This window comes from Rhagoletis pomonella, unplaced genomic scaffold (genome assembly GCF_013731165.1).
Source record: "Rhagoletis pomonella isolate Grant_MI unplaced genomic scaffold, Rhpom_1.0 Rhpom_scaffold_00004, whole genome shotgun sequence".
Classification (NCBI taxonomy): Eukaryota; Metazoa; Arthropoda; class Insecta; order Diptera; family Tephritidae; genus Rhagoletis; species Rhagoletis pomonella.
In genome coordinates, this window is record NW_023458558.1 from 1,175,933 (window position 1) to 1,192,701 (window position 16,769).

The window sequence follows — 16,769 nt, forward strand, 5'->3', positions numbered from 1 at the left end:
CTGTCAGCATGCAGTGGAGGCACACTTTGGACATGAATTGGTGGGTTTTCGCTGCATACAATAATGCATTTTATTTTGCGATTAACTTTCGATTTTTTTTTATAATTTACGCGTAGCGCAAGGCCGCCCATAAAGTGGACAAAGTGGCCTCCCACATCAACAAGGCCAAACACGTGATTGAAGCTGGAGGCGCCATCGCTGGAGTTATTGCCGGCGCTGCTGCAGCCTAGGACAATTTCTTTTGAAAATGTATAATTATGAAATAAATGCATATGTATACCGATTAAAATCGAAGCTAATTTATTTCCATTTAATGTTGAAACCGGACTAGGTATCATAAAAAAGGCAAAAAAATAAAATTAATTAAATAAAAATAAATAATAATATGATTAATAATAAAATAAATAATACGATTTTTCTAAAGTTGGTAGATTGTGCCTGTTGGCAGCCATGTGAAGCAAGGAATACAAAATTTATCTCCTTTTGTAGTCAGAAAGTGCTTTTTTCGAGGTTTATACTGTTGCCATGTTTGCCAGAGAATGTTGAAATTCTATCTGAATGATGAGAACGACTCCACAAAGAGAAGAAAGGCGGAGACTCGAAGACCAGTCTGCGCAGAGACAAAATAAATATGACTTGAGCTCAATAAATGCGGAGTAAAAAAGTGATCTGATGTATTCGGTGATTGGGCCCGGTTAGAGCGATTTTGATTACGATGATTTTGTGAATGTTCTAGACTACATGTCAGGGGGAAATAACTCCTGAAGATAATGAAATTATGGATGAATATTTGATTATTTTGATAACACTAGCAAACAAAAATTGGAAACTATTTTGTAACGTAAAATATCAGACTTTTTCATGCTGATTACGAATCCGCAAATAAAAAGTTTCCATCACGTCCAGATTGTGAGAAAAGCGTGGGGAAAGTATCAAAAAATCTAGTTTTTTGCAATATTAGAGACGCTCTAGCAAAAAGCAAAAGATGATAGAACCTTACACTTCGGCATAAATTAAAGCTAGAACTCTCGACTACTATCCCTGAAAATACCATTCGTGCGCCTTGACTGGCTGGACACTTATAGTCATTTGTTGAATAGCAAAAACTGATTTTGGAGAAGTTTGAGTACCTACCGCAATTAAACAAAATGTGGTAGAATTTTCCACTTAAGCTTAAATTAAAGCTTGAACTTTCAACTGCAATCCCTGAAAATACCATCCCTGGACCTTGACCCTAAGATCACTGCACAAATTTCTTTCTTTCAATAGCACAATACTCCAGTATTTTGTTATTGTTCAACATAGTACTATCAGTGATCATCAAGTCAAGATGCACGAATGGTATTTTCAGGGATAGTAGTCTAGTGTACCTTCGTGCGCGTGGAATTTATTCATTAGGCACAGCTGGTGCAAATAGAGTGGCTAATTGCAAGCTACTGCCAGATAAAAATCCAGAAGTTGCAAAAGCAGCTAGAGGTTATTGCACCGAGTATTTTGTCACACCTACCATTCCGCAGGGCCTAGGTTTGAGCACAGTTTCGGACCAACATCAAAACAAAACAAAAAGTTTTTACTTACAGCGGTCACCCATCGGCAGGCAATGGCAAACCTCCGAGGGTATTCAGCCATGAAAAACAGCTTCTCATACAAAAACAATCACCGTTCGGAGTCGGTGTAAAACTGCGTTGGTTTAGCATATCCATACGTAGGAATAACTCCTTTCTCGCGAAGCTAAGCTGGTCCGGAAATAGCGAAGGTTTTGAGATATAATAGGCATGAGAAGAAGTAAGTAATCGTTGATTGTCCATAAATTAACAGAGAATATATCGCTCACATGGGCGGTGTTGATTTGATGGACGGATTGATGGGTACATATAAAATAGCATGGAAAACTCGAGATGTTATGATACGTATTTTTCACCGTCTGGTTGATACGGCCATCATAAACGCCTACATTCTGTACGAAAGAGCGAATTTTGAGAATTTGAAAGATCCATCACAACCCAAAACAGAAGAACATCCGCTATCATTGCCCGAATTTCGTTTGGATTTGGCCGCTGCTCTTTGTGCATATACGAAAAACGACCTGTTGGTAGAACGTCGACTGTACCAGAGGAACTGGAGTAGCCAACATCCAGTAGTAGATGTGCGTTATGACGGATGAGGCCACATGCCTGTATGACTGGCAAAACAAAGATGGTATGGAGTGCAAGTACTTCAAGACGTCACAAACCGAATGCGGTTGCCAAAGCAACTGTCCCCTTTTATTTCTAAACCGCACTAAGAGAAAAAGGGTTACTTGCGCAACCTAGTTGAAAACTGTCATCTAGCCGTGGTGGTGCACATTTCACATTACAATCTACTGAGTTTTAGAAATAAAAGAGACTGGTGCTTTGTATTTGGACTTTTGGAATGCACCCTACCTCCAATTACTTGCATTTATATATGTTAAATCGTTATTTTCAATAAAAACACTGTGGTCTGAAAGATGTATAACCAACTTACATGATTAATTTCTGCATGCCTATTCCCACAAGGATGCCCTCCGGCCTCCTATAGATTACCTTATCTGGCGACTAAGTTATAACGTATAACTCAAATTTGACTTCAGAATCGTATTTCTCTAGCCCAAGGTGCACAGAAAAAAAATTATGGTATCCCAACTCGTAGAGGTTTAGGTTTATGCATTAGAGGGTTATAATAAAGGAACAAGCTGCTTTCATTTTAAAATTTATTACTGGTAATGTGCTGAGTCGATACTTTTAAGTATTGATAGATACTCGGTACCGATTTAAAAAAATATCCAATAGTTTCTAATAAGAGCGCACAGCAGCCGAAAATGTGGAATAAAAGCAGTTCAGGGGAGACCCGCCTAGAAACAACCGCATGTAGGGACAAATAGAGGCTTTAATGCCGAATGAAAGTATAATTGCATATATTTACATTTTCCGTAGAGGTTATATGGCAGTTATGCCATAAAAAATCGGAACGGGGGTTTCTCTGTGGGTGAGCTTAAGCTCAGATTCAACTTTTGCACTGATGGGATTAAGCTTAAGCTCAAGAATTTGTACTGAAAATCGAGTTGATGCTTTAGCTCCCTTTTTATACACACTCATATTTTGAGAAAGCATCGTCTTAATTTTACTTTTTGGGTTTTTAGGCGATTTCCTTTTAAAAAACTTTAAATGATGTATCGAAAAGGTATCGGGTACCAAAATGGAAGTATTGGGTACCGAAATTTTTCAAGTATTGGGTAACAAAAATTCAGCCCATCATTATTTATCACATTTAAAACTGCTCTAAGCCGTTGGAACCGTTCCCAATCTCCTACTCGAAGACCTTTACGGATAATTACAGACAGTAAATATTTGGTGCAGTCTTTTACAGGGTGGGCTAAGTAAGACCTACCAATGTTAAACACTCACAACTTTTGTAATATTCATTTGTTTTAATATTATTATTATTTATTAATATTTTTTATTTACAAAATATATTTCATGGAAATTAAGAGGCACTATGTATGATAAGTGACATCAGACAAATGAGCCCCATTTTGTTCGAAAACAGACATTGGCACTTTTTAGTGTGTTTTCCATTACACAACGTTGTGTTTCTGGTTGCAGGCTCCATATCTCGTCTCAAATATTCTGTTCCATCTGTCTAATAGTTTCTAGTTTATTAACAAACACATTTTTTTTTTTTTAATTACCCCATAAAAAAAGTCGGGCTCAGTTAAATCTGGTGAACGAGATGGCCAAGGGAAATCTGAATTTTTTTAAATCAAACTTTCGCTGAAAATTTCACGCAGCTGGTCCATAGTTTGCCTAGCAGTGTGCGAGTCGCTCCATCGTATTGCAACCACAAATTAGCGTGCTGCTCTGCCGCTGCCCGCAAAAAACTATCAATCCTTGTTCTGCAAGAAGCCCCAGAAAACGCTTCTGGCGTTTCATCCTCATTCTCGAAGAAATATGGGCCGATAACTTTTTCGGCTATAACACCGCACCAAACATCTGGATTGGGTGATTAGAGGTGCATAATGCCACTCGGTAAGTCTAGGGTCGATCCCTGGCCCGAGCAACATGCAACAAAAAAAAATAAGTTTTCAGAAAGCCTTGGTCATTCCGATCCTGGTGGAAATTTTTTAAGAGTGCTTAACGCCGAGTCTTGTTCCGCTAAGCTGAAGGAAGTTTAAAATACTATTTGTTCCTAAATTAAAATTCCCAAACCATGGTTGCTATGTTCGGAGGACCCAGGCTAATTTTGCATACGGATCAAACATAGATTAAGGAAACGGTGAAGGGACTGCCTCCTTCTTTCTTATACTTCTTAAAACCAGAAATGAACAATCAAATTAACGGCTGCCTTCACAGGGTACTGGCTGAAAGCATTGGCATATATTTCTTCTTGGTTCCGAAAAAGAGAGATGAACACTTTCTAAGTAAGTGTCCGGATCTTGCAAGAGTGAGGCTCAAGGCATTTGGCCAGCCATTACTGCAGATAATTTAGAAAACGGCGGCTAGGTTAGAACTGGAAAACTTTCGATGGCACTATCGATGGTATCGATGGTTGTGATGGTTGTGGCCACGACCATCGATAGTTCTCCAGCTCTACGCTAGGTAAGCTATGCCGAAATTCATTAAATTCGGCAAGATGTTATAGGTTTCCCCGAGTATGGGCTTCTAAAATGCGTACAGTTAGCAAATTGCTAGCCACCGGGTCAAAAAAGGAGCTCAAGCCAATCAACCAACCGAAAAGGAGAGAAGACACAATTCTTTTTATTTAAGATAGGATATATTTACACATGTAGTGGGTGTAACTAGTTTAAACCACATCTTTGGCTTCTTTTCGCACTCTAACAAAAATATTCTGGAGGTTGACGCTTCAGCTTGAAGTTAAATATATTCTTATGTTGTTATGTGAGTATGTTTCGTCTACTAACATATTACTTCCTTAAGTGGTAGAATTGTATGGTAGAGCCGAGCTGTGGAAAGTTTAAAATTTCTGCAGATAAATAATAAAATAAAACAAATAAATTGTATTTACCAATATGGCCCATCCAACACTATTGAGTGATAAGTTTTGGTATATTTACGTGAATCGTTTTCTAATACCTTAAATCGGTAGTACTTCTCTTATCTTTTTGCTTTCGAAGGTGCATAGGTGGGAAATAGCGCAATTGGTATAAAAGCGGGCGTCCAATAGCAGTCAAGCAGACACTTCTAATAAGGAATCATTAGCAATAACAGTAAAATGTATAGCGGTAAATATTTAATCGTCATGGCGTTGCTGCTTTTCTGCCTGTTCTGTCAGCATGCAGTGGAGGCACACTTTGGACATGAATTGGTGGGTTTTCTCTGCATACAGTAATGCATTTTATTTTGCAATTAAATTTTCTATTTTTTTATAATTTACGCGTAGCGCAAGGCCGCCCATAAAGTGGACAAAGTGGCCTCCCACATCAACAAGGCCAAACACGTGATTGAAGCTGGAGGCGCCATCGCTGGAGTTATTGCTGGTGCTGCTGCAGCCTAGGACAATTTCTTCTTTGGAAACTGTATAATTTTGAAATAAATGCATATGTATACCGACTAAAATGAAAGCTTTATTTATTTTTTCTTGTATTCAGTGAAAAGTAATTTTTCTGAATTTTTTGTGATGTCCTCTCGAATTAGTTTTAAACCTCGTTCCTATGACAAGTAATATATTATATTAAATAGAATAGTAACGGTAAGACTCCACTGCAGCCGAATAGGTAGAACTGTAAACTGCCATCCAGTAGGTGCCGGGTTCGAGGAGAGGTTAGAGTCAGGGATGCCAACTCTATTAAGGCTAATTCCCCAAAATTCCTTAAAAATTCCCCTTTTTTAATGGTATTCCCCCAAAATAACGTTTGCTATTTAAGGAACTTCAATCTTATTTTTATTATAAAAAACAACAAATATCATTAATTATAATGAGATAACAAGGACAACCTTGATTCAGTTATATATAAAACCAATGCTTCCGAGCATATTTCGTAAAGCATACATATCTATCATACACAGTCCGCGACAAAAATATGAATACCCTGACGTTTGAAGATTTTATTTACTTGTACTTTTCATGCCTAATTTTTCTAATTTTTTATAAAAATATAGTTACTTCAACAACAAAAACCACAAGAATCATTTTTTTTTTAATTTCATACACAACTCGTAAAAATGTAGGAAAATCCAAAAAATTTCATCACAATTTTCAATTTTTCAATTCGATTTCTTAGAAAAATTTCGAGTACAGAGTTTTGTAGCCTATTAGCATAATAAACTGCAAGTTTTAAGTCGCTAAAAATTACCGTTGATTTTTGAGAATTTTTCCGTCGAGGGTGTTGCGCATTTTCTTCCATATAACGCATGAACGAAGTGTTTCTTCATATGTTAGAAAATGCCACAAACGTCTACAAGTCGCACTAAAATGTAGAGGGTTTTATTTTTAAATGATTGTTTTGTAGGTAAAATTGTCACCAAATATCTATGCCAAGCCTATTTCTGATTGCAGTTCTTTTTTTTATTAATTTTTTAAAAGTTCTTACTTACTTTTATTAGACTGCTCAAAAATTTTCCAGGCGCGTTGGCTCGGTACCGAAAATGAAGTGAGAAATGATAGTGTCAATAAATAATATAAAAAAACGCTTTTATAAATGGACTAAAGAGTAGAAAATAATATTTCCCAGTCCCATAGAATTTGTTTTGATAACTTTTGATTTTGAAATTTTAGCAAAAGTTAATATAAACCATTCATGAGATTAAAAATGAAAAGCGTGGGGCGCATGTAATAGACCTGAATTAGCAAATCTTGTGTTCAGAGTAATATATATTTAACTGACTCTTTTTCTCAGAATGACTGGAATATTCCTACCAATGTTACAAGTGTTAATGTTTTCGGATATCCCAGTTTGTTGAACAGCCTTAAAGAAATCTACGATATGAAAATAATTTACCAAGATGATGAGGATAGTTTCCCTCCTTACAGGCCAAAGCCGTTTGAACCGTACTCAATCTTCACTCGTAGACCTTACGGAAATCTACAGGCAAAATAAATTGAGACAACAATATTTAAGCGCCAAACCCGTCTTATCCGACTTTACTTTTTTACCAGATGCATTGGCTGTGTATTACAGCGCCTCCTGAAAATCGACTAACCGAATAACTGGACTAGTCGATAAGCAAATTTTTCCGTCGACTAACCGCTCGTCACCGAGTAATTTGAAATCGACTACCTAGCATTTTTCTAATAGTGACAGTTGTTTATAAATAATGAAATTTTTGCTATCACCGCAATGGGTTTTTGTCAGTAAGCATAAGAATTCAAAAGATATATAAAAAAAAACAATATTCATTGAAAGAAATAACTATTTAGTATATAAATGAACGATTAGTCGACTAATTGTTTTTGACTTGAAAAATTTGAAAGAACACGGTTAGTCCATTAAATGAAGGCGGCTAGGTTTTTAAGCAACTTTTGCTAATCGTTTAACCGATTAGTCAATTAGTCGACTAGTCAATTAAGAAGGAGAGAGCTTGTTTGTCTTGTTGTGTACGCACGCATATATCAAACGAAATTTACATGCGAGTCCATACAAAACGTAGCATATGGCAAATGCATATCGTGTAAAAGCCCTGGCACAAAACGTTAGCCGAGCTAACATGACCGTTACTATTACGGCGCAATCGAATTCGGAAAACCCGTTGGTAAAGTTTGATGTATCACCTGAAGGTGGAATGACCTCCTGATATGAAAACCAAAGTCGAAAGATTTCACAGGTATAATAAACTTTTGTACGTAAATGCAATTTAATGCCATTAAGACTGTAAAGCATTAGTAGTGATTTATTTTTATAGAAATTCTCTTTTGAAGCACTTCATATCTGCAAATGTATGCACGAATAGTAAATACCAAACCAAATAAATAAAACCCTATATAATCAACAAACAAATTCTCAGAAGTATTTTACATGACTGGGTTTTTTGGATGTCCGCCTGGTCAGAAATTCGCACAACCTCTTCAAAAGACACACAACGCAATTAAAACAAAATCAGGTATCAGGTAGGCTTTTGGTTAGAGAATATAATCATGAGGGGAAATATTTTCTTTAATTGGAGATAAATCTTACGAATTGATTTATACTTAAATTAAGGTGTTCGTACACGATGAGAGTTGGTCTCATGAGAATAGGAATTCACCCGAGGATGATAGAATAAAAGATTGCTCCCATGAAAGAGGATCTTGGAGCGTAATTTTTGCGTGACGTCATCTTGGTGCAATTGCGAGAGACAAATACCAAAACGCATAGGAAAATATGAAAACAATGCGGACAAATGTGTTCATATCAATTTTAATGGCCCAATTTATCTAACCCATTAAAAAGAGCACAGTTCAAAATTTGTAAAACGCCACCCCTGATACCTCGAAACCTTCCACTTACCCCTGGGAAACATTGGATAATGGTCTATTTAAACTTAGCATTTTGACACCGGAAATGTAAAATCGATAAACAATAGAATTAAAAAGAACGTCACCTTTTTTGACACTTTTATTTGGACCATTTTGGCACTTTTTTATCCTCAATATGGCACTTCATAGCTAAGGATAGTTGGCAGCCCTGATTCTCACCCGTGTAACAAATTTGTTTGAGAGCTATCTTACACTCTCTTTCATACCCTGCAGGAAATGTGTCTAACTATAAGCTAACTTTATGTTGATTAGGAAGGAGCTAAAAGTCACTTATTATCTGTATATTTTCTTTGATGAAAGCTAACTACATATATTTCTATGGCGATGGCCGCGGAATAGTCAAGGGTGGTTACCTCTGAATTTGCTGCAACTAACTTGTAACTAACTACTTTTGGACATGAAATATCAATAGGAAAACAAAATATTCTTTTTATTTTGGTTTATTTTATTACATTTTATATTTGTTTCCATATTCTGCTGTAGGTGGTCCCATATTCCAACTACGTCATAGATAACTTCAAAATGATATTATGAAATTTCGATCTTCCTTTTATTTGACAGTGCAGGATATTTAAATGGAAACGCGTTTAAAGAAAACAATCTCGAGCTTTACTCCTGCATTACTTGTCCACTTCTTTTAAGTTACCTTTTTGTAGCTAACCACAAGTTATATATTTTATAGAAATCCCGCAAAAAAGCCAACTACAAGTAGGTTAATTTTTATCAATTGATAATTTTTTTCTGCAGGGTATTCCCAGCTCTCACATGTTGGGAATTTTTGTTTTCAGCTTTACACAGTGTGAGAACCCTAATAACCAGTGTTGTGACTTCAGAAACCAAATTAATGGTGGTTTATTAATAACAACTGTGGTAGATCTCTAACAGAGGGCGGTAGATTATTTGTATACATTAAACAAATTTTTATACCATTTATTCTTCGATTACTCAGGCGATGTTAGATAGCCAATAAAATCGCGGCATGTGAATGCAACTTATTCATAATAAATTTTCATGTGTGGTAGTTATGGTAAAAGTGAAAATTGATCCAAAATGTGGTAGATCTAACACTATCACGGTAAATTGGCACGCAAGCTAGAATACAATATTGCCCCAATCAAGCTGTTTGCAACCGGGTTTGACATCATAAAAGCGAGAGAATGAGGGAGCACAGAACAACCTCTAAAGAAGAAGAGGAAAACTCGAACATGTGAACCGAAATAATGATGTAAAAGGTATATTAAGAGCTCAATGAATAGAGGGACCTTGCCAATTCGACGAAGGGAGGGTAGCGGCCCGCGTATGGCACCACCTTTATTTTCTGCCCGAGTAATAACGGACATGTGAAGGACATAAATCTTGCTATGAATTGACCAATCCTCATTTTGCAAAAAATCATAACCGACTTTCTATTTCCACTTAAATATTCTCGCATTTTTATACCTTTCATGAATATTAAACTTGGTTTGTTTGTACGTTTAACGTAATCTACCCCTCTCAGTTTTCGAGATATCCGCCTGAAATGCATTTATATAATGTATTAATCATTTGTAGGAACTGGCAAAATCGGGCCGCTCCGGTTTGGTAAATTTTTCCGGTTTGGCACACTGATACAAAACTTTAAGATTTGGTACGTTTTCGAAATCTGGTAAAAAAAAAGATAATTATTACTTACATAATATACCTTTTAAAAGGCCAAGCCTTTGTGTGAAGTCCAAATCCATCAGGGAGATTTTAAACAAACCTGTTGTAAGGAGGAGGTTTGTAGACCAGTGTAATAAGTCAGTGATACTGAAATTTTCGTTCTCCTACCGCTAACCAGGTAGTGATAGTGAAAATTCTATTTCACTTTCACTATGTAGTGCTAGTGAAATTTGAAATGCACTACCACTAAAGCCCTAGTGGTAATGAAAACTTCGATTTAGTGCAGGGTGCCAAAGTCCTAGTGCAGCGGTGTTTTAGTTTTTTTAGTCAACATTTTTTTCTTTTTTAATTTAATTTAACAGATTTTTTATTAAAAAAACAAAAGGAAATATATTTTTTTTTGTTTAATTTAATACTTAGAAACCAATTGTATGTACTTCTTTTTTTAATTTAACTCTTTTTCTTAATTTAATTTTCTTGAATGGTTGGTTGTTATTATTATAAAAGTATTTTCTTAATTTCATTACATTTTTAGGAATATCTTTTTTAGTTCTAAATATATTTCTGTTTAATTTTTAGATTTTATTGTGTATGGACTAGGTCACTTCTATCGACCTGCTGCGATTATTGGTTAAAAAAATGTGTTGCATAGTAGCCGTCATCGATTCGCCACTTCGCTGCTTGCTAGGTTTTTTGCATGTGAAAGCAACAACAAATTAGAAAGCACGGATGGACGATAGCGAGTTTGGTTGTACCTCATTGAGTTCGACCGTTCGCCACTCGCTTACTTTCCATAAATTTCCTACAGGGTCTTCTCATAGCCCTAAAGTGTAGTATACTTTTTGGCGGTTCGTGCTCAAATTATTACAACTGCATCTCTCCGCAGATTTGAATCAATGCTTCATTGAAATTTAATTTTTTAGATGGGTGGAACATTATGGCTGAGTAATATCAATAATGGCCATATAATACATACGTACATACACACCTGTATATATATTGTACTGTGTACTAGTTATATATTTCTTTGTTATATTAGATAACCATTGTAAGCATTATTTACTTGAGCATTTTTTTATTTTTTTTTTTCAAGTGCAAATAGCCATAAGCAGACGATTGAACAATTCGGCTGAGACTTCGTTGTCTACAACCAAACCTGTTCTCATTTAAAATGCATACCGGCATCAACTTTGGTTTCTTGTATATCCATATGTATGTATTAGGGATGTCAAAATATGCGGAAAATTGTGATCGCGGGATCTCGGGATATTTTTTAAGTACGTAATCCCGAGATCCCCGGATTCATATTGAGAGGTAACTTTTATGAATATCAGTAAAATTTCAACAAGTGGAAGCATTTAAACATACCATGAAATAAAACTATTTAAAATTTACGGTAAACTGATTGTAAAAATCATATATTTATTAACACAGACAAATTTTAAATTAATGCATTTCTTATATTGTAATTGAGAAACGCATATGTACATCATCGGCGGCCGCTGTGGTGTAGTGGTAAGCAGTGCGCGCTTCCACTCCGCAGTGTCTGAGTTCAAGCCCTGATCAACATTGCAAAAAATTTAGAAAACAGGTTTTTTCTTAACAGCGGTCGCTCCTCGGCAGGCAATGGCAAACCTCCGGGTGTATTTCTGCCATGAAAAACAGCTTCTCATAAAAATACAATCGCCGTTCGGAGTCGGCGTAAAACTGTAGCTCCGTCCGACCTGTGTGACAACATCAAGGCGCACGCCACAAATCGGAGGAGAAGCTCGGCCAAACACTAACATATGTGTAAGCGCTAGTCTATTATTATTATAATAATAATTATTATTATATATCACAAATAACAACGTAAATACCAGGTACTTTTGTAAGTAATGATTAATAAAAAAAAAAAAAAACTTTAACAAAAATATACAAAAACCAATTCTCTAAACATGTTTATTCTACTCCATAAAGAAATGGCGGATTTCTTGCAATTTACTCGAAATTTTGAGGGTGAACGAGCCAAACGGACCTCAGATTCGGATTCAGCGGGTCGATATACATGTCGGTAGGTGGGTCTGATTAGAAGCACACATCCCTTTTTTTGTACCGTTGTTGTTATTATTGCACTTAAAACGTGTATGTGCATAATAATAGCAAAGTATTTAAAGCGGAGTCTTCAAACCTTTACCTGAACTTGTTACATATAAAACCTGCCGATGAAAGCCAGCTTTTGGCCTCAACACTTTAAGGCTGAACTGTCAAAAGGTAATCATAAGCCATTTGAAGATAATGCCCCCTATCTCCTACATTACAAAATATTTGAACTTATTTTACTTACCATCATGTCCGATAAATTATACGTTTTTCGAATTGAGGAAGTTTATGTAGATTGATTTAAAAAATTATGTAACTTTCCTTAACATTTTCTGTTACGTTTACATTTAAATTTTCTCCAAAAAAGGGGTAAGGCTGCAATTTCGAAAAGTACAGTTTCAGGCTTTTTGTTAACTGTAGTCAAAACGGCATTTTACAAAAATCATACTTCAAATTCGTTAACTAGTTCTTACTATTAATTCGATGTTTAAAATTTTTCGGGATTCTGGAATGCAAGCAAATCCCGGGATTTTCGCATTAACATCCCTACTATGTACATATGTAAGTATGTATATGCATACATGGTTAAATGCAGATTTTCGCAATTCTTCCTTTTCTATGTTAGTGGTCAAGGTCTTAAGGTGCAGGCGCATTAAAAGAGCAGGTATATGCACATGTGTATGTTTGTGTTTATATTAAACACATCATGAATTAAAAATATGAGTGTGTAGATGTGTATGCATGCATATACATATGTACGAGAGATTTGGAAATTGGAAATTTCAGATTGTACCTAATATCATAAAATAAATGCACCTAATTGAGACAGATTGTACCTAAATCAAGTTACATCATTCGTGTGGGCTTCTTTTTAATTTTATTTAAGATATGAAAACAAATATGGAAATGCTTTAAACTTGATTAGGTTATTTTTTCTAGACTTTAGTCTAACCGGAATCGGATAAGCTTTGTTATTGTCTCATTTTGACTACTGAAAAATATTGGGGAAAAAACATAAAACACACTTTCCGAAGTTTTAATTTTTTCCAGCCTTTTATAGAGCAGGAAAAGACTGCTAATTTTAAATACGATTTCCTTTAATAGGTGCAGCAAGTCTAGAAAAAATAATCGGAATTGCCATAAGTAACTTCGGATGTATTTTAAATATATTTCCAGAGATCAAAAAGCGAATATGGCTATTACCTCAACTACAGAAAGTATGAAATTTGAAGAAATGTCAGACAAAGGACTGTATGCGCGAATAAAGTTAAAAATGTTATCATATGCGGGGAAATTTGGCTTTTATGGTTTCATTAGATAAAAAATGCATTCCACCAATTGCAAAGGTAGAGCGTTTGTAGATTTCACACCATCATTCGGGATGGGAGTACGTCGGTCTAGGGCGTTTAAAGACGTTTAAAAAATTATATGAAAAATTACGAATTTGAAGATAGCTAAGTAAGGTGTTAGTTTTTCGTACTGGCCATTCTAAATGCAATGTAAAATGTTTAAGAGAATGCATATTTAATATGATTTTTTTAATTTCTTCATTTTGAGCACTTTTCTTTATAATTGTTTATTCTTTAAACTGAGAGCGAAGCTTCCCCCATGCCTGCAGGTAAATACCCACATACATATATTACCACGGATCAAAAGATGATTGTACCTAATGTACCTTTAAGTCATCAAACGTCGGGAAAAGGTACAATTGTACCCACTTTTTCATCTCTTACATACATATCTACTCAGTGGGAAGGGTAGTAATTCATTACATGCGTGATAAATAATGTAAATTGTTTCATATGAGTTCTGGATTCTATTACTGTTTAGTACATATGTAATCAGCATTCGAATGCATCGAAAAGCCGCAAAAAATTCATATTAAATCGCATTCATTCGTGCATTACTGGTAATGCATAGGAATGCCACACATTTCCTAGGACAATGCCGTGGGAAAAATAATGCATTTTCGAATGTGAAAACGGCTGTTTTACTGATTATTATTATTTTATGATTTGACAGACACAAATGCTGAGATGAACTGGGAACGCAAACCACTGCACACAACGGGAGTATAAGAAGCTAACTCTCTCCTCGAAAAAGGCTCGGCTAAAGGAATAATGCAGTAGTATTGTACGTTGACTCAAACAGCTATGCTGGTAAAAGTTCTTAAAAAATAACAAAACCGCTGAGCTGGGCTCGCTCAAGAGGACTAATCGTTCGTTCATGAAAATACCATCCACAATTCGCAGAGTTTTGCGATTTTGTAAGAAAAGAAAAAATCGACTTCCATTTTTTGTCACGTAACGACACTCTCTTTAAATGCTTATATTTCAGAACCAACCCTGCAAGAACAGTGACTATCAGTGGCAAGACTGATAGAGATTTCAGGGCAGTGTGAAAAATCTGATGCAAATATTTGCGTACATGTGATCTTCCGTCTTCCTCCAACTTATGGCCTTATTTAATGGTCTCTTTTTAACCAACGCAAAATTTGCAAATGTGTTAGTAAGATAAATGAAAATGTGTTAGTTTCCTTCACACAATTCTTTTAGGGTAAGTCTGTTCTGTCTGTATCTGTCTGTTTAAACTCACTGATCTCCGGGTATGTATGATTTTGTACAAGGGGCGTGGACATCCCATAGGCGTAAAACTTTTAATAATAAGTTAGTAAACTTAAAACCCGTTTCGTGAAACAAGTCTCATTGTTTAGGGGCAGATGAAAACTGCCAGAGATGTTGCTCAAGGCTGCACTTGTTTGGTGCCTTTGGGCCTAAATTTAGCTCTTTTTAGTTAAAATTACCCCAAAAATTTGCTTTTAGCCCATAGCTATTTTTGAAACAGAGCTTTGAGGCTCCAAAAATCTTAACTTGATTTTAAATATTAAATTTAAACATTTCTGCTGTTTGTGTGGAAAAACACATCTTCGACTGAATGAGTGATTGTAGCAATTGATACTTCGCAGGACATTGCAAAGTAAATTCGCCAGTTCCTAGCCTGCAAAAGAGAATTAACGCGCACTACATTCTTGGTTCTACATTCTCTAGTACCGTCCACAGTTTGGCCCAGTGTGTTTCCCTACATACATATGCATGTATGTATGTATGAATGCATCTGTCTGCTGCTTTTTAATTGAATTCATTTTTTTTTTTAGTTTGTAAACGACAACGGCTTAGCATGCCGAGACTGCGACGAAGGTTATGCTGGAATTGTTGAACAGGTTCCTTTCAGCACATTCCTGGTTTTGATCATTCGTCCAGGGCTTTTGTAGCTTTTGCCGCGCATGCGTACATACATATTTCTATATGTATTTATATAATAATATCCACTGATGTATTGTTCATTTATGAACGTTAAGTATGCGCGAACAGATACTCCATAATATGTACATACACACATATGTACTAGTACAGTTGTGTTCATGAAAATAATTGCGCGACAGTTTAAACGTGTTGAAACCATTTTCTGCGCTGTTGCGTATCGGAATTAATGGTTTGCACTATGTTTTTATAAATCGGAATCTAAGAACGCCCTCTCTTTTGCTCTCTGGTGAGCTACAGTTTAATGCCGCTCCCGAACGGTTAATGGCCCTAATGAATCTTTTTTCTGGGCAGAATTACAGTCGGAGGTTTGGCTTTGCCTGCCGAGGGGCGATCGCTATAAGAAAGAAAATTTGTTTTGATCAAACTGTGGACCTACCAGGTGGTAGTGCGCGCACCTCTAGTCACTCACCACAGTGGCCGACTGTCGAAATAATCCCATAGCGTACCAAGTCGGGCAGTGTGGGGAATAAAATGACCAAATCTTTTTAGATACCCTCGATAGGGGCCATGTTCCGAAAGAAACTGTGTTAAATAGTAGTTTCAGTTCCCGTGGTCTCTTTCTAGCCAATTTTTAATGCTTGGAATGACATTGTGAGTCTATCTAATCGTTTCCGATTCATCCCGACGTTTCTGCCAGAATTCTTTAGAGCGACATCTCTTCTGTTCTGCGACTTATTTTGGGTTTAAACTAGTATTTCCACACAGATTATGTGCTGTTTGCTGAAATATCTACTAGAATCAGCCTGGCGATTACGAAGGATGTTTTATAAGATATTGTTCAGAATCCACAACTAGTGCACTTCGGCAATACGCAGCTGTGAGTATTTTAAATAATTGGAGTAAATTTAAGCACCGTCGATTAAGACTGAGCTGACCACTCTACTAAGCAATACTCCTCTACCATGTCAACCACGGTATCAGATGAACGAGATTTCCTGAAGCTAAACTGATATAGCTGGCTTATGCCGATGACATCGATATCATCGATACCAAAAACCGCGAAGTCTCTTCTGCCTTTTCCAAGTTGGATAAGGAAGCAAAGCGAGTGGGTCTGGTAGTAGGTAGGTAGGTATTTTGGCCGATATGACTACGGTTTCCCTTGTTGATTATTTGATTTAAGGAACAGGTTTTGGACCTTCCCTCTGTTTGGGAAAATTCCCTAATTAACACAAGTCTAAAACACTTTTACAAATAAGTTTGGCCATATTTTAATTGCAGCTTTGATAGCCTTGT